This window comes from Oxyura jamaicensis, chromosome 18 (assembly GCF_011077185.1).
Source record: "Oxyura jamaicensis isolate SHBP4307 breed ruddy duck chromosome 18, BPBGC_Ojam_1.0, whole genome shotgun sequence".
Taxonomy (NCBI): domain Eukaryota; kingdom Metazoa; phylum Chordata; class Aves; order Anseriformes; family Anatidae; genus Oxyura; species Oxyura jamaicensis.
Window position 1 is genome coordinate 11,202,422 of NC_048910.1, and position 25,393 is coordinate 11,227,814.

Here is a 25,393-nt window from a genome sequence, read left to right on the forward strand (position 1 = left end):
CAAGGGGTGAGGATGTGGTCGACAGCAGGAGAAGGGATTTGTGGAGTGGGGTCTGCAGAGCTCAGCCCCAGATGGCAGTTTGGGATCCAAGGATGCTCGTGTGCGTTGGAGAGCTGTAGGCAGGGGCCTTGCACCAGTTTAACTCTGGTAAGATGCAGTTTTCATAACAAACAGCTCATGAAAACTGTTTTCAGCTGTGACACAGCCGCCAGAGCACCAGTGGAGGCCTGATGGCTGCAGGTCCCATCAGCTCGGAGGGTTTGGCCTTAAAGAAGCCTCCAGCAGGCTGAAAACTTGCAGAAAACTGCAAGACAGGAAGAGCGAAGGCTTAAAAGGGTGAAGAGCTCACCATGCAGTGGGTGAGTTTTCGCCACCTGCCCTACCCCATAACTTTCCCTAATACTCAGCTTGCCCCGAGGGACTTGGCAGCTGGTGCACAGGGTGGGGAGCAAGCCCAGGGCACACGTGCCAACGTGGAAAATCCCAGGGGTGCCCGGGATATGTGGCAGAGAGACAGCCCTTAACCTGTCCTCGCCTGGCTCTCTTTCCTTGCTCAGCAGCTGTTGCTTCCTGCACTTGCAGAATAACCTCGTGGGCTATCTGTTGCCGGAAGGGGCTATTTTTCCTTTAGCATTCTCTATTTTTTTGTATTAAATTTGTGGGGTGTCCCTTTATCACAGCCTTCATCTCAAGAGCATCCCACAGAGCAGCACTGGAGAGAAGGGACTGGTGATGGGCTGCAGCATTTCAGGAGGGCAGGAGCAGTCCTGTGTTGCTGATGCAAAATGTCAAAGTGCCATGATGTAAGCTGGCAGGGGGGAGATGTTTGGTTTTCTTGTTTCTGTAAAACCCCAGCCCTGAGAGTCATGTGAATCTCAGCTTTCACTTAGAGCCAGGCTGGTTCCAGTGCGCCTTTGTTGCACAGATGCCAGAAACTATGATGTGAAATGCACCCTAGAGGTTTAAAACTTAAAAACTGGTTACGAATATATACTCCATATATTTTCAAGTAAACCTTTATGATTTTCTTTTTGTTGGCAACGGCGTTTCTGTTTTATATTTCTATTATTATTATTATTATTATTATTGATTTATTTTTTTTTAGGCCAATGCTGTTTTTCTGGAACAGCAAATTCTTGAAGGCCTGTGCTGGTAACGTTGATGGTGCTGGGCTGGTTGGTCCTGGGACCAGAGAGGCACAAAATCCCCCCAAGGGACTGCCTGATCCCTCGCAGAGCTGGGTCAGCTCAGGCACCGGCAGTGAGACAGAGCTGTGCCATCTCGTGCTGACTTTGCCTTTATTTCTACTTCTGTTGTTGCCACAATTACAACTCCTATCGCATTAACACCTAGGTCCCCTGTCGCTGAGTGAGACCCCTCTGTGCTAACGCTTATAAAAGTGAAATGAAATGGGGACGACTGGCTCGAGGCATCCACCGCGCAGCCTGACCAACGCTTCTTCCTCTACCTTTCTCATTTGGTAAGGACACTCCACTTGGTTGCGGTCTTTTCTGAACAGAAAATGGGTTAATTTGCAATTCACCAAAACTACCTTTGGAGCCAGAGATAGTTGTCAACATTTTGTCACTTCTTCAGCAAAATACTGGGGCTGACGGGTCTGTTTTAAATGCTGGAGCGCTGAAATAATGCTGCACTTTGAAACAAGCTTGCACGGGTCTACCTTGTTGGGAGTTACGGCGCAGAGCATCTCAGTCTGGCCCTGGGCTGCTCGCAGAGTCTGCGCCATCCCCACCACCCCAGGAGCGATGCCCCCAGAGGGGACCGTCCCCGTAACCGTGCGGGGTCGGGATCCCCTGGCGAGGACGAGCAGCCCCTCTGGAGCTGCCCCCGCTTGCAGCTGCAGCACAATGACTTGTTTTTGCCATCGGCCGCCTGGCGATGCCACAGACGTTACTCACGGCTGCATCCTGGAGCCAGACGAGAACATTCATTTCACACCACAAACTTACTTTTTTTCCCCCTCCGATGCTTTCTTTTATCGGGTTTCAATATAATAAACAAAGGCGATGATATTATTTCACTGGCAAGGACTCCAACTAATGCACAAACAGTTTTCAATACTGGCACACGGAGGGACTTTTTCACCATATAGTGGCCAGTCAGACCCATATCAGTCCTAATGGCAGAGGAAAATGGAAATTCAGATCTTTCACCTTGAAGAATAGCCGCAATTCATACCCGGCTTGTACTCCCCACCCCCCCAACACACTTTTTTTTTCCCTGTTATTGCCAGCACAGCAAACCGAACCATCACAGCAGTATCAAAGGAAATTTTCCAAGCTGTTGACGTACAGCAAAGGGACAGTCTCGTGTAGCTCAGCACTTAATCATCTCGGGCTGTGGCGCGGTGTCTGCAGCAGGGCCCCCGCCTGCTTTCTGTGCAAGCTTTGGTTCTCGTAATGACTCTGGGCAAGTTGCTTCGCTCCTCTGGGCTTCTGCTGTCCCTTGGATGGTCTGTTTGGGTATAAATTCGTCAAGCTGGAAAGCGTGAATTTTAGCCTTATTCTTGACTTTTGCCGAAGCCATGCCCTATGGGTTATAGCTAAATTGGTACCGAATTCATTGCAATGAGGGTCAGAGGCAGCTGAGTCCTGCCCCAGTCACTGCTGGCTTTCACTTACAGGTGCCCTTAACTGTGCTGGCTCATGGGCTCCACCAGACCTCTGAACACTTATGAATACAAGGGATATTTCATGTGTTTGATAAGCTTCTTTTCTAAAGCTAGCTATTGTGGATCAGATGAACCATCACCTGTGGTTAAAGCAGACAAGTGCTTTATTACATTTTTTTTTTAGAGTCAGCTTTTGAGCATTCCTTTCTGGAGCTGAAAAGATACCAAAGATGTTACAGAAAGCCTCCTTACAAGTATTTTACGAAAGCAGAGATTTTGCAGGCAGTCCCCCAGCCTGAGGCCCAAGAACTATCTGGCAGCTTTCATGGCAAGGACAACCAGAATCCCCACACATTAAGTGCAGTCATCAATATCCAAGCAAATACAGAAAGAAAAAAAAAAAAAAGGAAAAAAAAAAAAAAAAGAAAGAAAAAAAAAAAAGAAAAATGGGAGGAATGCATTTGTCTAGCTCCACCAATGCAAATTTCTCTGCCCACAACAAGCCAAGCTTCATTTCTGGCCAAATTTCCCGCACTAACACTAACCACCGGCTGATTAAGTGATTTTCCCTGAGATCGTGATGCAAGTCATGGTCCGGGAAAGGGCTCCCACCAGCCTGCTGGAGACCTGAGTCCCTGCTGAACGCTTCAGCCGCTCACTGATCCAACCCACCGTGCAACCAGGCAGAGCTGTCACCTGCAGCCAGCTCCCCCACTGGAAAAACACACAATTTTCCAAAGGTAAAGGAGTCTTGGGTTACTAGGAACACAAATCATTATAAGTAAAACTGCATTCCCAATTTATTGTATTTGTTTTATTTATAATTTTATTACTTATTCCACATTTTCCATATTTTCCATGTGTTTCACGTCATTCTTGTCCATTCAGGCCTTTACGTGGAAACTTGGGCTCTTCTCCACTGCCTAATGTGTTGAAGACTTTATAAACAGTCTTGTTTCATTGTTTGCTCTGCATGTTTCCATCCCAGGAGTGTGTGCCTGAAGCTGTGCTTGGTACAAGTCTGACTGTTCTCCAACTGGGGAACTGGGCTAGAAGGGAAGAAAAGCACTTATTAATGTGATAAGCTGCCGAAAATAACGACCAGCAAATTATTCAGCTGGAGCTCTAACGAAGAACAGATTGAGACTCCTCTGATCTGTGGTTGTGGGTTTCTTATTGTTGTTCTTTTGTTTTGTTTTGTTTTGTTTTTTTTCTCATGATAGTGTTTTAAGTTGTCAGAGACAGAGATATTTCCAAACACCACCGTCAAGGCTGAGGGCTGTTTAACACATTGCACATGCACACTCCAATTTCCCACCAAGCCAAAACCACACTTCACTGAAGGAGGAGGAAACTCCTCGCCATGCCAGTAGGTTCCTTCCCTGCTCTGCTTCTGGAAGGTAGCATCATGCGTCCATGTGCACAGTTAATTCACCATTTTCCCCTCTCCTAGATGCACAGGCAAGTAGTTTCTTTCGTGCTCACATCTGACCACAATCTGTGAGCAAACCAGGCGTGCTCAGCAATGCTGCTTTTAGCCGCGCTTTCAAGGTTTTGTGTCAACAGGAACATTAGGTCAATTTGCAAACAGCCTTGGAAAATCTGGTGCAGCATCTCTAATGCTATTGACAGGGCCTGCTTACATTTGGCATCGCCAGGCTAACAGTTGTCATTCAGCTCCTGAGCAGATTTACACCAGCTCATCTATTTTTCATCAGTCTTGCACCCTCTGTGCCAACCTTATCAATGCGGGAGTGCGTTCATTCTGATTCAATTGATCCCATGCATCCTGAATGTGTGTGCAGCCACCTGAATAATCTCTTGGATAGCAAAAGGATGCTCAGGTCCTGAAAATAATAATAATAATAATAATTTTAAAAATCAAGATTCTTCTAGATTGTGTGGCCCAGGTGACTTTTTCGTACCAGGAGCTCAAAAAACCAGCGGCACATTTGATGGCAGGGGAGGGGCAGCGAGATTGGATTAAAACATCTGGTGGGGTAATTAGATTCACTAAAAAGTTTACACTCCAAACTGCCCCTACATAATTGATGGGGCTATTGTGGTGTGTCACTTCCACTTACGGGTGTGCAGCAGCCGCTTTCGCCTCGCTGCGCCCCGCGCTAACCTTCGCGGCTGACCTGCTGCGGTTCCCCTATTAAAGCTGCAATTATGGGGTGACTCTTAATAGCGAGGTCTTGCTTCAGAGTGGGGAAAAATGTTTCTGTAACTCACATGCGACAATTAAAGATAATTTAAAATGTAAGTAATTGCACTGGGTTTCTGGAAACTACTGTAGAGGTCTTGTCCCAGGCATCTGACATGCACGGTGGTGTATTTTGACAAGTTTTGAGCAGATTTCCATTAAATACCAACCAGCAGCTCTATTTTCTTTGGAGTCAGTGGTCAGGAAATGGTGATTGTGAAAGGTCAGGTCTGGTAGGTTTGGGAGGGGACGGAGGTGTTATTCGTGTTCTGATCCATGGGGATCCAGTTCCAACATAAATCTTTCAGTTGCTTCAATCTTGCTTTCTGCACGGTCTTTGAGCACGAGAAAAGTAAGGGCTGATCCACAGGAAGGTGCTTCTGTTGAGTTACTTTACCCTTGCTGAGATGTGGGACCTACATAGTGTCCATCTACTCCTTCAAAACCTGTGGGGTCTGGGCTTAGAGACCTGGTGAACATTAAAACGGATCTCCATCCCGTCACAGCCTCGCGCTAAACCTCTTAGTTTGCAAAAGCCGATTTGAAATTGCAACTCCTCCAAGGCTTCTGCAAGGTCAGCGAAGTGAGAACATCCTGCAGAATTCACGCGGATGCTTTCGGAGGTTCAGCCGTCCCTGAAGGAGTTTTGCATCACGAAAACAGACTGTCGGATGAGTTTGGATTCTGCCACATGGTCCTAGCGATAATAAGCCATCTGTGTGCACCACACTGCACATGACCTTTCCTCTCTCAATTTTCTCTCCCTCGCTTTTTTCCCAAGTCCTCTCTTATTTGACCTACATTTAAGTAACCCAACAACTCCCAGCAGAGCACGCAGAAGAGTTAAATATGAGATCAATTACCAGCATGCAAATGAAGAGTCCATCTACATCAGAGTGAAAACACGCATATGAAAACAGGACGAGCACAGAATGGAGAGGGACCCTTCGTGAATGCAATCACCTTCTGCCACGTTCGATCGATGTAGGCTCCTGTCTCAGCTGGGGAGGGTTTTGCTCCTAAACCACTCGAGGTAGGGCTGTAACAGAACATTTGCATCACAAGATGCAGAGGGAAAACTTGGCCAACATTTGAAATTTTCATTTTTATTTCCCTGTTCTGTAACTGAATTTATAAATTCTGTTCACAAGATAGACGTAGATGTCTTCAGCTTGTGCCACTGGATAATAAAATTAAATATGAGCATAGGCAGTTTCATGATCAGGATATCTGAAAGCTTTACCCTTTGTGGGAGTTTATACAGGACAAAATACATATAGGAAATAAAAGCTATGAAAGTCTTGCCCTCATTAGCACTTTTGAGGGGCTGAATTTTTGAGTGGCTGACCTAAAGCCTTCAAGACTTCATATATAAAATAAATAAAAGAAAAACAGAAAAACAGAAAATGAAATAAAATATTAAACAAAATAATAATAAATGAACAGGTCTCTGAGGCAAATGCAGTGAAATACAAATTTAAAATTTGGCCACAAAAAAAAAAAAAAAATTTGCATCAAACCTTAAAATCCTTATTCTTTCTTGAAGTGAAATGGCTCCAAGTAAGAATATGCCTGAGCCTGGTCTATATCTATATTCCAGTGTGGTATTTTTAATGAGGGACTCAGAAATTACTCTTGAAATGTGCCCAGAGCTGCGCGTCTTTTTTGATCGTGACTGAAGCATCACTGGTGCAATGGCCTGGTCCTTATGGATGGGACAAAGTGACAGGAGCCTCTCCGGCGGATGGTTTTCTTTCCTAAGAGCCCGGTTTCGGATCTATCCCAGAGCAGCTTCCTTATGATTTAATTTAAAGCCGTCGGAGTGCTCAGACTGAAGGCGAGGCATGTCACCGCGCCCCTGGCGCAGCGGCCGGGTGCCTCTGACAAATGCCACCGCGTGGCCCCGCGCTGCAAAAAGCATTCCTGGGGCTGTTTCCTGGTGCCTCTCCAGGCCGACAGAGGAGGTTTACATTACCATCACACGGCTGTCTTCAGCTCCGTCTGCGAGCACAGCCCATTTGGAGACCTTGCCGTGTTGGGCTACACAGGGAGCAGGAGGCGGGGGGGAATCAAAAGGCAAACAAAACACAGTTAGCTTTTAAGCACCAGCATCTGCACCAGTAATGCGCCCAAACGCAGCCTCCGCTGCCTTGTCCATGCAAAACCCTTGTACAACGCTTGGAGGGCAGCTTCAAAAATGTTTTTGAACACATAACACATAGGAAAATAACACACTGTAGAAACTTGGCAATGAGTTTGCCTCAAGTAGCCAAGTTGGGCATGGAAAAAAAAAATTAGACAATAAAAGGTCGTTTCTAGCCAAGTTTTAAGTGAGTATACAATACATACTTTTTTTTTTCTTTTTTCTTTTTTTTTCCCTGCTCCTTGCCTTAGTTATTGGCCAACTTGGCTACAAGCTTATGGAAAACACTGAAATGGAATTATTGTAATTGTGTTTTTTTTTTTTTTTCCTCTTTTTGACGAAGCAAAAGTTCTTATAAGCAATAATTTAATTATGGCAAAAGTGTAACACAGACACGCTTCTAAGGATGCATCATCCAAAAAAAAAACCTCTTTTCTACACCATATTTTCAACTAAAACTACTTCATGTGTGCCAGTGATCTAATACTACTGCTATTTATGATTTTCCTTAATTATTTATTATAAAGTATGCCATAAAGTGGAAAATTACTGGTGCTGATCACCTTTCCAAGCAGGCTAATTTAGAACCGAGCGCTGTAAGTCAATTAGGATAATAAACCCGCCGGAGCAAAGACGGGGACTTTCTTGGCATTAACGTGTCCCTCCTGCTTCTGGCGTGCTGCTGAGCGGCCCTGAGGCCAGGACCCACGGCTGCCTCCCGTGGGACGCGTCCCCGCAGCCTCCTTCCTTGCCCCCAGGTAGCTCAGGTGGAGGATTATTGAGAGCGAGCTCCTTGCTGACGTAGGTCGCGTATTTAACATCCTGCTCTGTTTCATACCTTCATGCGTCTTGTGTTTTATTTTAGATTTTTGTAAGGGCAGAGCTTAAAAAAAAAAATCAAATACCAGAGTTTTCCTCCCTAAGCTGAGCTGGAGGCATCTTCCTCTCCTTCTAAAGGCTGTGGGCATTTTGCCCGGAGGATCAGAGAGATTCTCAGAGGTTTGACCCAGAAGCACAGGTAACGCCACCGTAAATCAGCCCAGTGTGTGGAGCAGATACCAGAGAATCAAGCATGAGAATAAAAGGGAAAGACAAATCACATTTGAAGATGCAAAGCAAAAAAAAAGAGAGAGAGAGAGAGGAGGGGAGAAAGGAGGGGGGGAAGGAAGGAGGAACACCACAAGCCTGAATTCATCAGGAAGTTTGGAAGTCTATAAGTTGCACATTTGGAGCAGTGTTAAATAGGAACACTGGTTTCCTTTCTGCCGCTTATCATCCAAAGGCGACCATTCCTTTGCAAATAGAGTTGATCTTACACTTTCTCATATTCTCTTGAAAATATCCTTCCAAGTCATCTGACGTTTTTTTAGTAAGTGAAGGTTCTGCCAGATACATTTACCTCTTGGCTTTTCTTTTTCTTTTTCTTTTTCTTTTTCTTTTTCTTTTCCTTCTCCTTCTCCTTCTCCTTTTTCTTTTTCTTTTTCTTTTTCTTTTTCTTTTTCTTTTTCGTTTTCTTTTTCTTTTCCTTCTCCTTCTCCTTTTCCTTTTCCTTTCTTTTTCTCTTTCTCTTTCTTTTTCTTTTTCTTTTTCTTTTTTTTTTTGTCTTTTCAAAAGACAAATGAATCTAAGGTTAAAAAAATAATAGCCCTTTTCTATTTATGCCACTGGAAAAATGGGAGAAAGCTGTAGCAATGGGAAAAATATGTATTTTTTTTTTCAGTTTGTAGAGACTGATATTTTTAGCAGCAAATATTGATGGCAAAACTAATTCTGCAAAGAGGGATATTTTTCCCCACTAGTGTTTCATAGCAGAGTGCAACAAGTGGCCTCCAAGCCCACGCTGGCTGCAACACGCATCCAGCAGGTAAATGGGGCCGAGCTGTGCACCGCTGGGCTCCGAAGCCCCATGGGCAGGGGGTGGGCAGCGGGCGGTGGGCGCCCGCAGACCCTCTGGGCACACTCCCTGTGTGCTTTTCCCTCGTGTCGCTTGGGGGCTCGCAGCCCGACAAGCCTCGTCAAGCCCAACGTGTGTAAGGAGGGTGCGGTGATCTCTAATTACACCCCTCGGGAGGACTTCCATGACCTAACGTATGCAGCGCATGAGGCGGCCATCCCACCCCGCTGGGGCGGCTTCGGTTAGCTGCCGCGACTGGTTCGGCGCGGCAGGAGCGGCGAGGGGGCTGGAAGGAGTAAACACGGTGAGTAACGCCGGAGTCACGTTGGACGTGGCGTGTGATAACTCGATCCGTGACAAAAATCCGTGGAGAGGTGGGCTGATGTGGCCACCTGCCTCAAGGGATGGTCGCTGGTGGCGTGTTGATGATGCTTCACGTTCAGAAATGTCTACAAGCGAGCCTGTCGTCCGCAGTGGTTCCAGAACATGGGGAGCTCCTCGAGGAGAGGCGGTGCAATGGGGATGGGGTTGGGTTACAGCACCCCTCACCGCCCCTGTTGTCTTCAGGATGCGTTTTTTGGCAAGGGGGCTCTGCTTTATTCAGCGCTGGTGCACTGCCTCTCTTGCTCCCCTGTGGCTCACCCGTTAGTCATGCTCCAGCACAGCCCCCGAGAACCTAAACCGCCCCACAGCCACGTGGGCACCGCTGTGCTTGTCTCACCCCCGGGGAATCTGCCCGGTGCCATGCAGCTAGAAAACCAGGGATGGGAGCTGGCAGCCTGCAGGGCTCTGCTCGGTGATAGGACCGTGCGTTCCTCCATTGGTGTGTCCAGCAGTGCAATAAAAAATAAAATAAAATAAAATAAAATAAAATAAAATAAAATAAAATAAAATAAAATAAAATAAAATAAAATAAAATAAAATAATAAATACAATAAAATAAAATTAAAATTAAATAGTAAAATAAAATAAGTAAAAATTAAATTTAAATTTAAAATAAAATATAAAATAAAATAAAATAAAATAAAATAATAAAATAAAATAAAATAATAAAATAAATCAAATCAAATCAAAGTAGAAACGATGAGGAAAGGAATATGCCTTTTCTTGCAAAATCCAGAGCTCATCCCACTGCTATGTCATTGGTTCAGTTCCTGGTCTCTGCTATTCCCTTGTCTCTCTTGCTCAGCCTAGCTCAGCCACCACCCACTCGTTGATCCTCTGGGTTGACAGGACACAAAGTCCTGCCCAAGCCAAGACCCTCCGAGGAGCAGCAGGACATCCCACCCAGCCGAAGAATCTGGAGGCTTCCAAGCTTTTATGAGTCAGGCGTCACCTCCAGCAGCTTCAGAAGGAAATTGCTTTAGGGCACTGTCGTCACTGTTTGAGAGTATTTGTTGACAGGGAATGTCTGTGCCACTGTTACAAACCTCAGGCTGGGTTATATTTGAACCCAACATCACCGGTTTTAGCACATATACGTTGGCCAGCTGAGCTGAGAAGCGGAGAGCTCGGCATCACCAGAAGCTGGCAGCTGCTTAGAAGTTACTGCACGTCTCTGTGCACAGTCTTCACCAGCAACAAACGCAGCCCCATGCACTGAGCTTAGCTGAGGACAAAATATGTTTACGTAGAATTGTGTCTACATTACCTCTACAATCTGGTGAAATTACAAAGAAAGAGGTGGAAAAATACCATGACTGATTTGGGCTTAAACCCACCAGCAGGGGACAAGACCCACAGGCACTTTTGCCAATGAATTACACAACTTTATGCTGCTACAGCTACCAAGAGCACGTCTGCGCCTAGCTCATGTTCACAGGGCCTGATGGCATCAGCAGGAGGGTGCTCATTTATTCCAGACAGGGAAAGTAGGCTCAGGGCTTCCCATGCAGGAATGAGCCTGACCCATGTGTCACCCAAAAGCCCTCCTCCACGTACCTCATTGCAAGACAGAGAAACGTAGAAGCATTTATGTTGGAAAAGACCTGTGAGATCAGCAGCTGTTAGCCTTGTTGCTGAATTTAGTACCTACAAACCAACTTGTATGCAGACATCATGGCTTTTACTAAAAATCAGGTGTGCGTTAGCAAGGAGATGGCTGCACCATTTTCTTCCAGCCTTTCCTCCTTGGCAGCTGGCAAGATGCTGCCTCCGCCTTCCTCATCCAGAGACGAGCTTGGATTTGGTGTGAGGAAAGCAAGATAAAGTGAGAAGGGAAGTTCCCTTTTCCTCCTGTCCCTCCCCAGTTGGATGCTGCCTCGTGCAGGGGAATGGCAGGGCTGGTGGCCTCCTCCCAGCCGAGCTGTCAGCCTCATGGAGGAGCCAGGGCACCGAAAAGTCCCGAGATGTCCCCAGGGACGCTGCAGTCCCCTCCGAGCACCGTTCCCACTCCCCGCCTTGCAGGCAGCCGGCAGCCCCAGCAGCTCCCCGCTCCAGGCTGTTGATTCACCGTGACGGCTCAGGATGTGTAACCTCATCATCCTCCTAGCAGAAAGCTATTTCTGTCTCCCAAACAAACACAGGAGAGACTTTGGTGAGGCAGAATGAAAAATGGCTTCGTGGCGGCCCTAAAGGAAGTGAATGCAAGGCGGTGGTCGACAGCGCTCTCCTCCCGCCTGATGGGGTTTTGACCCAATTTTGTCCAAAATCAATGGAAAAATAGAGGTGCTTTAAACTCAGGACGACACACTCACAAAGGCTGGCTGAGATCCTAGTAGAGCTGAAAGCAACTTGAGACCTGGCCAGCCCAAGCAGAGCATTTTGTTGTTGTTTTTTAGAAATGATACTCATTAAGTGCAGGAGCCAGGCAATGTTCCCCTTCTGCAACTGATAATATTGAAAGAAGGAGATGAGGGGAAAAGAAACCTTGGAAAAACTTATTTGGCTCCACTGATTAAAACCAGTGTGTGTTTCATATTGAAAGGCTGTGTTTGCTCAACGTTTATTCAGCTCTGGTCTCCTCCATCCACATAAGGTTTGTTTTAATGGCCATGGAGTTATTTGAATCTATTAATATTTTTTTTCCTGAAAGTTTCATAATAACAATGCCTGTTTTTTCATATAGCACTCTACAGCCACGCGTCTGGAAATACATTGCAAATGGGCAATTAGTGTCAGCCCTATTCTGAAGATGTAGAAACTCGAGCAGCGTCCAAGTGAGACGCTCACTAAACAGCAATGCCAAAATCATGCGTTTAGCTCGGTCTTGAAAAATCGGAGCTACAGCCAAAAAAACTTCCCGAAGACAGTGAGGACAAATGAAAAGCATCGCCCAGGTTAGACAGACAAGGGGACAGCAGCAAGGGCAGGCTGAGCCACACGGGTGATTTAACCTAAAGAACAGAAGGAAGAGGACTTTCAGTAATGACAAACCTCAAAGAGGTCACTGCAATCACCCACATCCCAAATCCAGTGCTGGGGCATCCCACGCCAACCAAGGGCTGACCTTCACATGTCTAGAGGCTCCTATTTTCTGAGACCTTGTTTCATTTTTCCTCTCCAAGAGTTTTAACGGGAAAATCTGGAAAGGTTAAAGCTCAGAGCAGAGAAACACCGAGATAATATTATTTGAGGCAAATCTCTAACCCTTTACTCAGGCTATGTGGGAGGCAGGAGAAAATGTTATATGCAGGGGAATATTACATTATTAATATTATGTCTAGGTTGAGATTAATCAGATTCCAGAAAGGCACAAAATCCGCCTGCTGCCACCTCAGATATGGACATGTGGAGGCATGGATTTTATGAGCAGACTCACGGTGAGGACCACGGCCCATGGGGAAACAGTTTCTGGGGCAGGACTCTGCCCAGCACCCATGGGGCCAGGCAGAAGGTGCCACAGCACCTCTCAGGGATAGAGCTGAACAAGCACACGTGGTTCCATCCTTGCCCTCCCTTCTTCTTTTCTCCAGGAGGAAAGGACAGTGGGGAGATCTGCTGGCATCTCTGGCAGTGCCCAGATTTGGTGACACCGAGCTGTGTAACTGACTGTGCTTCAGCAAACTAGGGGTTGAGGCTGCACTGTTTTGCTGCCAGAAATACTGTGGAAAAACATTCAGCCCTTCTCAGAGGTGCTGCGTGCAATTCCACAACCCTGCCAAAACTCAGCGCGGGCTGACCCCAGGGCTCTTCACCTCTTCATCAGACCTCTGCTCATGGATGGGAAACCCAGGAAGAGTGGGACACCCTGGGAGACAAGGTACCTGTGGTGGTGCTGGGGATGTGTGCTGGGTAATGCAGCCAGCCCCAGGTAAGGATGCAGGAGCTGGCTGGGGAGCCGCCGGCACATCTCACTTCTGTGCTGAGCCCCAGCAACCCGCCCACAGATCATCCCGCGGGATCCACGTGGAGCTCATTGCCTAGTGCCAGGCCTCCCTGCAGTTACCCACACAAATCCCGAGGCCCAGACACCGGCCTTTTGACCCTTAATCTGCAGTTTGGAGGGGAACGGGAGAGCAGAGCGCGGAGGCTCAGAGGGAGAGATGGGGCTCGGCCACCAGCACAGCTCCTCTTCCTCGTGGCTTAATCCTCCTTAAGAAACTTCACCCCATTTCATCAGCAGCTGGTACCGTGGGGGCCTTTTTCCCCCCTTTGCACCTCTGAACTAGATGGCACATAAAGCCATCCTGGGCCCTGTTTGCGAATGCTCTTGCTTAAAAAACCCCGATGTAACCCCACAAGGCTCGGGAGGGCTCTCTGCATCAGCAGAGTGTCCTGTGGGACTTTTATCTGGGGCTTCGAGGTGTCTCAGCGCTGATTTTCTCCCGGCTCACGGGCCACTTTCTCACCTGGTTGCAGTCGTTAGGCCCGCTCAGGATCTGTTCCCAAATCTTTTACTACTGTCAAGGAAAACCCTGTCTTTTAATAACTCTCCCAGCTCACTTTATCTACTTAAACGAATTTTAAACGCGTTAAACAATTTCAGTGGCATTAGGAGTAAATCCGTGCATTTTGGGGGCAAGAGATTTCCAGAGAGGAACAGTATTTCATCCAAAATGCATTTCTGTGTGAAAAAATAGGATTTTATTGTTTAAAATAATAGAAAATAAAGCCAGAAGACTGTGATCTAAAAATCATAAGGCAGGGGTGGGGGACTGGACAAAATTTTCTGTCTTCTTTTATTTTTGAGGTGGGAATAAATAAAAGTTATTTTGCTCTGAGTAGAGATATAGAGGTGAGGCCAAGGAGTGTCAGAGATGGAGATGGGAAAAAAAATAAAATAAAATAAAATAAAAAAAAAAAAAGAAGAGATGAACAAGTAATAATAAAGATGCCATGAAGAAGTGAAGAAAACTTAAAGGAAAAATACGAAAGAAGCAAAGATACTGACAGGGAAAGAGATGGTGAATGGCAAGAACAGAGTTAATGAGAGCCAGAAATGCAAGTTGGAGAAATGTTGATTTTATTTAGCATTAATTGCAGGAAAGAGCCTATAAAGTGTGGTAAAAAATTATTAAGTACCACTATGCAATGCCAGCTTTATGCCAGCCATCCCTATGAAGCAGGTGTATTATTCCTAGTTCCCTAGGTATAAATAAATAATTGCTTTCCCACATCTTTTTTTATGATGGCATTTCATTATTTTTTACTGCCATATTGTTATGGTTCTGAGTCCTCCGGAGCAGATTTGGAGATCGGCCGGCGTGGGAGCGTGCACGCCTGCGCGTACGCGGGTTGGCACACGTGGGACGTGGGCACTGGACAAGAGACGCAGGGTCTCCCCCGTGGTTCAAGCTCTGGCAGCAACATCCGGGTGAATACAGACAGGAAAGCTGTGGAAAATTACAGTTACAGGGTGATGTGCATCACATCACTCCAGAGGGAACAGCCGTAAGGACCAGGTCAGCCCAGTCAGCTTTGCTGAGGCCGGGATTACCCTGGGACAGAAGTCTGGGGGGACACCAGGACGGTGCAATCATCTCAGCCCATTTATCTTGGTGTCATGGACACCAAGCTGAGGTTTCCCTGAGATCCCAGCCATCCATGACTCCCGCCTGCATGTACAGAGATGAGAAAAGGAAAAAAAAAAAAGCAAACCTGTGCTGTGCTCCACACTTTTAATTTTCTGCTCATGATCTGCCCATATGCTCATCCTGGCATTGTTATGTGCAGGCTCCAGTATCACTTTAGTTAAGAACAACGAGGGCAGAGCACATTTTCCTGAGCAATGTTTATATCAGCATTTTCAGGCTTGTTTTATCGCGTCTCGCACTTCTCAGGAGACCCAGCAGGGAGATAAGCGCTGGATGCATTTTCCTAGCAATGTCTCTTGCTTCAGAGGAGGCCACCAAAGACGTCTGGGGAAGCAATGATTCCCTGGTAATGCCCCAGCCCAAGCTCTGACCTGGAACCGTGGGCTCTGCAAATACACATAAATCTTCAGCTCATGTCCAAATCATTGCAAGGTTCAGTGAAAATAGCAAAACTGCCAGTGGATCTAACCGAAGCTTTAATCCAAGTCCAGCGTGATTTATGGGCTCAGGTGGAAACCGTGAAGCATGATGGCTTCAGCCCCGAGCCAGAGGATGAGCTGCTGCTCCAGCCCAAATGTGCTGTGGTGTGGTGCTGAGGAATCGGGGCAGCAAGAAACACAGATGAAATTAAAGAGCACAAACACGTCCTAACAAAATCTTCCACCCCTGTGCATCACGTGCTGAGTAAACGTAGCTGACACAAATCTGACCAGTGTCCTGCTCAAGGACATAGGGAATTAAACAAAATCAAAGAACACTAAAGGGCAAGCAAGCAAGAAAACTATTTTTTTTCTGATTAAAAAGTAACAATCAAATAACTCCACCATTAATGGCATTCTGTGAAAGTACTATGCTATTTCAGGACATTTGTAATGGCTTTTTAATATTTATTCCCCTCTCAAAATACTATCATGGATAGCATTTGACTGACATTTTTTACTTAAAAAAAAAAAAAAAAAAAAAGGAAAAAGAAAAAAAAAAAGCTCAGTCACCTTGGAAAGTGTCACATCACCTTGGGAAGATGTTTCTGTTCCCTGCTGCCAAACTTGCCCCCAGCCAGGAGAAGGCATGGTTATCTCCACAGAGCATTACAAAGGCCATTTCCTCTCTTCTCTCTGGCCCTTGTTATCTATCTGCATATTAGCTCGGAAAAACAAACCACAATAGCAATTAGCATAAGATCCCAGGTGACGTGACCAAGACTTCTCACCGGTCGCCGTATCAGCACTGTGTATCACTGATAAACTCCAAGTAATCGCCCTCCCACAGCACGGTTTTGATGGGGCCTGCAGTTGTAACATCTGCATCCCCTGGTGCCAAGTTCATCTTTTTCCCAATGCTCAGCATCCCCCTCCCGCGCATGTAAATCTCCAAAGGGAAACAGTGCTTCATGATTTCTGACCAGCCCGGTAATCCCAGGCAGGACGTTATAGCAACACCTGCAAGGCGCTGCGGCTTTTCCAGCTGCGACTCCTGTTATTGTGGCACGGGGCTTCCAGGGTCCCCGCGGGGCACCCGCAGACGGCCGTGAGCTAATAACCGCAGCGCAGACGGCTTACGACACCCCGCGGGATTTTGGGTTGCAAAGTGAGGAGAAACGGGTCACTTGGTATGAGCCTGGGGACTGGGGAAGCCAGGAGGGAGATGCTCGGGAAAATATCTGATGCTGAATGAGATCGGTTGGCTGCAGCAGTAAGAAATGTATGGCTTTGCCTTAATACTACATCTTCGTGCAGACAAAACCTGAGACAGCCTCTTGATTTTTCACAGCTAAATTCCCATCCCAGCAGCATTAGGAGTGAGATAGGAGGTCACAAAAACCTGCCCGCCCCAGCTCTACCTGTTACAGCCTGGCACATCTGTCCTCGTTGGATCATGCTTTTTTTTGAGGTGGATGCTGGCAAAACCAGAATCCACAGGGCTCGTTCTGTCCCTCTCTTCCAGTGCAAAACCAGAGAGTTTCCCTGCTCTTCTCATTGGAAAAAGTCAGCTTGCACTGAAAGGGTTTCTGCAGGACCTCTGTTGTAAATGAAATGAGATTAGTAAAAAGGTTTCTTTTTTTCTTTTTCTTTTTCTTTTTTTTTTTTTTTTTTTTTAAATCAAGTGAAAGAGTGTGACAAGGAGTCAGGAGCCTGTCTGCCATGGAATATTCCTGCAGTACTCGGGGCTGTGGTTTGTTTTACTAGTGGTGACTAGTTCAAGCCACATTTAGTCAATAAATATGAGATATGAGGTCACCCCGCCATTTAGCTGTTACCCTGTCTACATATTTCACAGCTGGGTAGTAACCTTTTAACTAGCGTCTACCTCGGTGGGGAGTCTCCATAAAAAAAGAGCCAGGATCCCTTGGTCGTGGTGGGGGACCAAGGCGCAGGAGCACCACGGGGATTTCTGAGCAGGAGGGACCACAGCAGGCCTTGCCTGTTGCTGCTGCTGGTCCTCAGCCAGGCGGTGCCCAGCTCCATGCGATGGAGCCACACGTCCCACTTGCCAAACTTTATCTCAAGCTTCCCCTTCTTCCACGTGGAAATGGGCCGCAGGACAAATTCTCTCTAATTTTCCCAAATTTCCAAGGGGTCAGTTGCTCCTTTTAACTGTGTCTGATAGGATTTAACAGAAAATCAACGTCTTCAAAAGGTTCATTCACCTCTGCCTGAGTCCATAGCTGGTCCTTTGTGCCTTAGCCTTGCCTTGGGACGAGGAGGACATCTCCCTGGCTTCTGAGCTCATAACTCAGGCTGAGTCTGGTCCAGATGGAGAGTTCCCGAGTCCATCACCCAACTTCCCACCAGCACAAGGTGCAACGAGAGCAAACTTTCCACGATGGTGCCAAGTCAAACCGGGAAAAGAAGATGCACCCCCAGCTCTGCCCCGACCCGATTTGAGACCTGCAGGGTTTCAAGTAAATGGGTCAGCTGCTCCTGTCCCTGCAGTCCTTCTCCATGCCCACCCTGCCCCATCTCCGGCACGGCCCCACCGGGGGCTCGGCCCCAGGGATGGCGTCAGCAGTCCACAAGAAAGCAGCAAGTGCGAGGAGGGAGCTGAGCCAAGGCGCCTGGCCCGCCTCCAGAAAGGTATTTAGGTACCTAACAAAAATGAGATGCTTGAGTGGATATGGCGAGAAGCGGGCAGGGAAGAGAAAGCAAACCCGCGAGCGAGAGAGGCCACGTTGAGGGAAGGAAGCCGTGGAGCAGCCCACGGAGCTCTGTTGCTTTCCACCAGCAACCAACGTCACGCTGGTGTACGTGCGCTGCAGGCAAACGGAGCCGCGGGACCTTGGCTGGCCCCGGGCTCCTGCTGGCCTCATCCTGCCCTGCAAAGCGCCGTACCTGCAGCACGACTGCCAACAGCGAGCCCGGGGAAGGGGGGAGAAGCGCCTGCCCGTGGAGCAAGGTGCTGCGCTGCCTTCCAAGCATTGCACACAGTCTCCAAGAGGCCGGCCAGGAAAGCAGCGGCCTGGCGCTGGCAGGGCCGCGGCGATGGCTGGGGTGAGTGGCCGGCTCCTGCCCCCGGCACGCCGGGAATCCCAGCCCGGCTCTGCCTCCCCCACGTCACGGCCCAGGCTCAGCACCAGCAGACGCGGCTCCGGCGCCGGGAGACGAGGCCGGCTCCTCCCAGCTCAGCTGGAGCCTCCAAAATCGGAACCTCTGCTGTCAGCTGCCTTTTATAGGGCTATAAAACCACAGGTTCATGTACAGACGTTGGCCGGGATCAGCCTCGGCCACCTTCGGCATCGCTTCTCGACATCGCGCACGCGCACGGCCTCCATCCCCAGAGCCTCCTTCCCTCACGCCCAGCCACCGGCAGCCCCACGGACGGAGAAGAGGACGTGGAAAGACGGCCATACAGCTACGCCAGCCCCAGCCAAGTGAAAAAGGTACAAGTGAGGCAGTGCAGCACGCCGTCCTCAGGCCCCCTGCGTCCTCACGGGGCTCGGTGGCCCTTCCCTGCCCCACCAGCACCGGGCCGCAGCCCCCGGCCCCTCGCGGCATTTCGGTGGCCGTGCCTCACGCTGTCATCAGGCGCTGCTCATAACGCGTCCGCTTGTAATGCTGGGCCCTGCGACAAGAATAACATGAAATAACGCTGCACCCACCCACTGAGAACACCAAGTGTGTCACACTCCTCTGTGTCATGGGTTTAAAAATAGCCCCACCGGCGGCCTTTTCCCCCCGCCCCTTTTCTTTTTCTTTTCCCACTTATTTATGTTTTTTTGGACACCCAGCTCGGCCAGGTGGAAAAAGTTTGCACCAGCGCCGAGGCAGAGGACGGTGACGGGTGTCTGCTTGTTTTACGCTAAACGGGACGAAAGGGAAAAGAAAAAAAAAAAAAAAAATGTTTGCAATTACATGTTCTTTGTGGAGAGGTGTGGCCGCTGGCACAGGGAGAGGTTTCAGCCCAAACCGCACAGACAGATGCTCAGGGAGGTGGCTTTCGTGGCCGGTGCAAGCACACAAACAGGGGCAGCCTGCAGCTGAGATTTTACGGGAGCGAAGGGATTAGAAGCTAATTGAAAGGCTGAGGAAGAATTCGGTCCTCCTGAGGGCTTCCGCTTTGCGTGAGCCGTTTTGCCCAAAGCTGCACGAGAACCTGGCAGCAGCGGCAGGAGGAGGCAGGTCCATGGCACGGCTCGGGTCCCCGTCCTGCTGCCAGCGGGTCCCCAGCGGGGGCACAAAGCCAGCAGCTCACCGCGGTCCGTACCGCGCATCAAGGCTTCTCCCAGTCCTTTCACGGGCTGCGATTCCTGCACACATACCCCCAGATAAACACTGAGGTTATCATTAAATCACCAATGCTCATGGTAAGTTTTCGGTCTCAGGCATCCACAGACGGAGGCATCTGGGAGCAAGGTGTGGTTGGAGAGCAGCCAAAGGCAAACGAGTCAAATAAGGGGTCACATCATGGGCGTGAGGGGAATTTTGCCGGCTGAGAATCAGGGATTCAAAGCAAGGCTGAAGGAATCAGCAGGATGGGAAAAACATGGAAACTCAGGAGAAAGAAAAAAAAATCCAGAATAAAAGCTAAAACTATGTTACCTTAATTGACCTACCAGCTTCACCAAAATTGCTTTAAATTGAGCTGAGGACAGCTGCCCTTTCAATGGGCACATCTTGGTGCTGAAGATGAGAGGAGTCTGAGCAGCAAGTTGAGGTTAGGTTTTGTGGACTGTTTTTGTTATTAGATAAAAGCACAACCACATGACACCCACCTCAAAGTACTTTACTTGTTAATGGAGGAAAGCATTTAGCAGATATGAAGCCTGGAGGACAGAGAGCTGCGACCGAAGCCCAGCCCCACCAGAAAAGTTACATTCACAAATTTAACAACCCTGCTCTGCCCAACAAGGTGCAAAACTGTCAAGAGCTGGACAGTGATGTTTCCATCATCTTTTCAGCTTTAATTTAATCGTGCAGGAAAAAAAAGGCTTTGGAGCTATTTCTGATTCTGTTTCCAGGATGGGAAAAGGATAAAAACAATGCCATAGGAAGAAGCCCTGAGCTTAAAATCTCTCCCCTTAATTTTTTTTCCCTTCTTGCTTTCTTCCACAATAGCAGGCTGAGACATCAAATCAAATTGCTGGCCTAACGCTCAGCTGCTGCAGGGTAGGAAAAAAGCAATCGAGTGGTGCCTACAATTGCCATGTTGTGGCTTTCGGAAGGCTCAGCTGCCGAGCTAATTTGGTGCAGTTTCCTGTTTTTCTATGGCTAGATAGAAGGGGAGAAAGGAGATGCAGCAAACCGAGCTGCTCGAGCAACAAGCTTACAGCTCTTGTAATTCCAAGCTGAAAAATCCCAGTACAGGGTGCTCGGAGCCCATCAGTGATACCAAGCCCCAGAAACTTTTTCATCTGCAAGGCAAGGGTCTGCAAGCTGCCTCTCCCAAACGAAGGGCAGGGGTCTGGACTGGTTTGGTTTTGTAGCAGGGAGCTGGGCTGGGAGCTTGCACAAGCCTCTCCCCCAGCTCTGAGCGGTCACTGCTGGTGGCCCTCGGGTGCAGAAATCCCCAAGCCTGCAATGCTTAAGCCTGGTGTAGGAGCATCATCTTCATCTTTATTCTCCAAGTACTACAACATATCTCAACTGGCTCCACAAAGTCTCTGCAAAACACATACACAGCCAGGAGTGCATGCATATGCATGGGTGTATATATTCTTAATACATTTATACAGGTTACATGGATTGCACAGAAAGCAATTTTCTATTTTAAGGAGCCTGATCTCCTAATCTAACAGAGCAGCATTAACACTGGGCATGGTGCTGAGCCGCAGAGCTGTGCCCAGCTCCTCAGACGGGCACTGCAGGCTCAGGGACTGCAAAATTCCCAAGCCCATATTAAGCAGGGGCTCCTCATAGCTGGCCCAAGGTCTCCGAAGCAAGGAAATGCTGCTTATAAACGTGCTTCTTCTGGGGAGCCTGCTCACATCTCTGCCCGCCTCCCTTCACCCAGCGCATCTGTGCAAATAAATATGAGGCACTTCAAGCAGCAGCCGTCCCTCCCGCGCGGGGCACGCTCCCATGCCTAATCAGTAACACAAGGAGGCTGCGCACGCTGCAGCCCCCTGTTTGCACATCTGCTGTCCCTAACGGGAACACCAAAGAGCAGCACACGACAGTTCCTGACATGGATTGTGATAGATGGATGTTCAAAATGCATTTTGTGCTCTGCAGCCAGGAAGGGGTTCACTGCTGCCAGTCGGTCCCATCACCAGCACATCTCCCGTCTCCGATTAAGTGACGCTGTGGCCAGGGACTTCAAAAAGGATGGGATTATTGTTTAATTGGATTTCTGGTCTCAATTAGGGCAGAGGGAAACCAAATGCAAAGCTGACATGGAAAGCTGCAGACATCTGTAACAACAAGTGGTAAATTTACAACGCCCCCGCCTTGGAGCAAGCAACCAGGACGCAGACCTTCGCCTCGAGGTGCCCGGGGAATGCCCCTTGCTCCCAAATGAGCCCTGAGATACTTCAGCAAGGAGCAAATATAATGAAACCTTTTCTCCCTTCCCTGCAGCATCACAGTGCTGGGATGGTACCAGGAGGAGTGGGTTCAGCAGGTGATCACCGACCCCTTCCTGCCTCCAGAAACACACGTGGATGTGAGAACCAGGCTGGATTGAAGGGGGCAGCACCCCGCAGCTCACTGGAGAAGCCTCGGGAAACTCAAATCGGTTTCACCCTGAAATCAAACAGAGATTAGGGCCGAACATGCAGCTAGAGCAAAGTAATGGCTGGGGCCACATGTTGCAGCTCAGATGCCGCCTGAGGCTAATTGCTGCAGCCCAAAGGTTAGAACGGCTGCGCAAGCGTTTCCACATGGCCTTGGAGAACCAGCCCTGGAAGAACCAGAAGATGAAGGAGTCGGTACAGAGGCACCAGCAGCTGAGGGGCCACAGGAGAGGCAAAGCCCCTGCAACCTGTGCAGCTGCTGGCACGGCCAAACACCACACATTAAAGGGCGAAGGCCGGGCTCCTGCTCCTTTCTTGTGCTGGCTCCACGCTGCAGCTCTCCTCTGCTGGCTGCCATTCAGGCTCACTCAGGCCTCCAGGTCACATTGTTTAACCGTATCTTGCCAACTGATATAAAATTTGGGTTTGCACGTGTTTGCATGGGGCATTCACGTACCAATAGGGATAAATTCTGTTTTTTTATGGAGTAACCGCAGCGACTCCACGTAACCCCACTCCCACCCCACCGTCTCAGGGCTCTCCATCCCCAGCAGGGAGCAGAAATCATCTTAACATCCATCAAACTCCTCCATCACACCTCACACCAAGCTGATGCATGGGAAAAATGAATGCTGCTTTTTTTTTTTTTTCCCCCCCAAAAAAAAAAGGCCAGTTTCTCGCAGAGCCTCTCACCAGCATCCTCAGAGCAGCCAGGCCGTGGCACCGAGGGCAGCAGCTGCGCTCCCGTGGGCTGCGGCTGGGGCGCGCGGGCTCAGCGCCGCTGCAGGGAGCCCGGCCGCGGCACGCCGCGCAACCGCCTCTTATTTATGACACCGGTTATAATGGTCGGCTGCAGCCACGGAGGAACTCCCAGCAATTTCCACCCTCAGCAGACACAGGTTTTCAGCGCCGGCTATTTTTGCTTCCCACAAGTATTTTCATTTCGCTGGTTTAAAATCAGGGCTATAAACGGAGGAGGTTGGATCCCGAGTGGGTGCGAGCAGCTCTCGCTCCATCGAAGTCCAAAGGAGATGCTGCCGTTCTCACCCACACAGCATGGGATTACTGCCTGGCCCCTTTCCAGAGGGGCTTCCAAGCTGGTTTTTCCTTTCTGCTGAGCAATCTGGAATTTGACTTTCCTCCACTGTGCATTTTCCTCAGTAGATGGAGGGGAAGAGGGTTCAGCACAATGTTTTTAATGCTGCTGCTCAAAAAGCCCTGGAAGCAAGCCTGGTTTTAGAATGCATCAGCAATAGGACTGAGAAGTGAAGGCCCGGTGCTCACCAGCACTCCATCGTACAACAAGGCAAAAATTCAAATGAAATCTCACAGAGATGGCACAAACGCGGTGAAAAGAACAAATGCTTAGGGGGAAAAAAAATGAAAAACACAACAAACCGCAAGGACTGCGAGCACCGTGGTTATAGAAAATGGATGCGAGCATAAGGGTGTGATTCAGAGAGTCTTGTCTGAGTGTCAGAGGTTCAATACTATTGCCTCCAATTTAAATCATTTTTAAAAGAAGTGCAAAAGAAAGGTGATGAAAGGGCCCTAACGTTGTTCCCTGCTCTGAAAAACACAGCCCACTTGTGCACTGTGGTAAAGTTTTGCATTTTGGCTAGACATCGCGTGCAGGGCTGTGCTGAAGCCTTTGCTTATTTTTAAAAGTTGAAGTCACCGGTGATCCATGGAGGGAGAAAATGCTTTTTCCTTTGAGGAAGATGCCGTAGGAGAAACATCTTCCGGAGGGAGGGAGCACAGCTGCTCCCAGGGGGCCTGGAGGGCTGCCCCATGCATCCAGGTGCAATAAAACACGGGCAAAGAGCAGAGCTCGGAGCTCAACCTTCTCCTGCTTTGTGGCTGAGGCCTGCACAACTGCACTCCTGCCTCGCTTTGGAGCAGTGTTCGAGGCTGCTGTTCACAAGGGGACATCACAAGCCAGGGCTTTTCCCCATCAGCATGGCACGGAGGGGCAGCAGAGCCATAGCACCCATGTGCAAGGACAGGCACGCAGGCAGCCCCGCCTGGCACACACCACAGCCCCCTGAACCCAGGAGAAATCACCCAGCACCAAGCCATCCCCGTCCCCGAGGGCGTAGGGGTGCTGGATCCGACCGACCCCGATCCTCACCTCCAGGGCAGCAGGTTTGGACATACCCGGCCTGGCTGCCGGCCTCGCCTGGGATTCCTGGTCGGGAAGGCTGAACCCTGCGCCTCCTCCAAGAAAAATATGCTGGGCTTTAGGCAGTTTACTCTATGGAGGCCCTTTGCTGCGGCCCGTCTGCTCTGACCAGACGCTGGAAGTGCCGCGGCACCGTGCACCAGCCCGCAGCGAGCGAGCCCCAAACTTCTCCTTGAAAGCATGGCCCTCGGGGGCCTCAGTGTGCACAGGGACCCCCAACAAAGCCCAGGGGAAGCCACCAGACCCCGCAGGTAGATGATGGAGAGCAGCACGCTGCAGGATCCGTCCCGCAGGAGCTGAGCTGTCCATGTCCCACACCCAGCCCCAGCCCCTTGCTGGGGCCCTCAGCAGAGCCAGCACGGCGCAGAAACCCATCGCTCTCCGAAGGGGACAGAAAAGCCAGGCACAGGCATCCAGGGACAGCATCCCTGGACTGGGAAACAGCCACTTTGCTGATGGAAACAGCCTTGAACTCACTTTATTTTTTTTTAAAGTCCTTTTTTTTTCTGTATTATTTGGGCACACAGATCTTTCAGGCACTGAGCTGGGCTTGATAACCTCACCTGGCAATGGATCATTTCTGTCCTTGTACTCAAGCTTGGATTTTAAGCTTAGCGTGAGCTACCATTATCATCCATCTCCTTTGTAACACAGGCCGGAGACTTTCACAGCTGTATCAAAACAATAACTTCTGGTTAAGCCTGCCAAAAACCTTCTACGTGGATGTTCTCCCTGTATTTTAAAGAAGGATGGAAATGAACACCCTTTCATTACAGCAGCCTTGTGGGTTTGGGGTGTCCACGGATGTGTGTATGTGTTTGTACCAAAAGATAAGTTGAATAATTGTATGATTTCTTTTTTTTTTTTTCTTCCCCCCCTGCTTATGCAGTGAGTTACTAATATCCTGATTGGAACCAGATTTGCATGAATTAGAAGTCGAAATTGGAGCAGCAACTGCTGTGCAGAGGATATAAAGGGAATAAAATGAATGGGGTATTAACCTTCAACCACTGAATATTAATCAGTGTTTCACAAAAAAGAAAATACAGAGGCTGCCACACTAAATATTTTTAGCATTTATTGACGGGCTTGATTTCCTCTCTCTTTTAGGCCTTTTGCTTCCAATCATGGACCATAAAAAATCACATAGGGGATGGGGGAGTAGAGGGAGGGAAGGAGTGAATTAAAAAAAA

At 48.7% G+C, this 25,393-nt stretch overlaps 1 long non-coding RNA gene across 1 annotated transcript in view; it reads right to left on the reverse strand.

The window, feature by feature from the left end:
* Window positions 1-2,240: 2,240 nt before the first annotated feature.
* LOC118175718 overlaps window positions 2,241-25,393 on the reverse strand; it is a 113,955-nt gene continuing 90,802 nt past the window's right edge. The window contains exons 5-9 of the long non-coding RNA XR_004755093.1: window positions 15,843-16,867; window positions 13,666-15,236; window positions 12,047-12,210; window positions 3,466-3,681; window positions 2,241-2,845 (exon numbers count right to left, since the gene is read on the reverse strand). This is a non-coding gene — a long non-coding RNA (uncharacterized LOC118175718). The remainder of the gene's footprint in view (window positions 2,846-3,465; window positions 3,682-12,046; window positions 12,211-13,665; window positions 15,237-15,842; window positions 16,868-25,393) is intronic.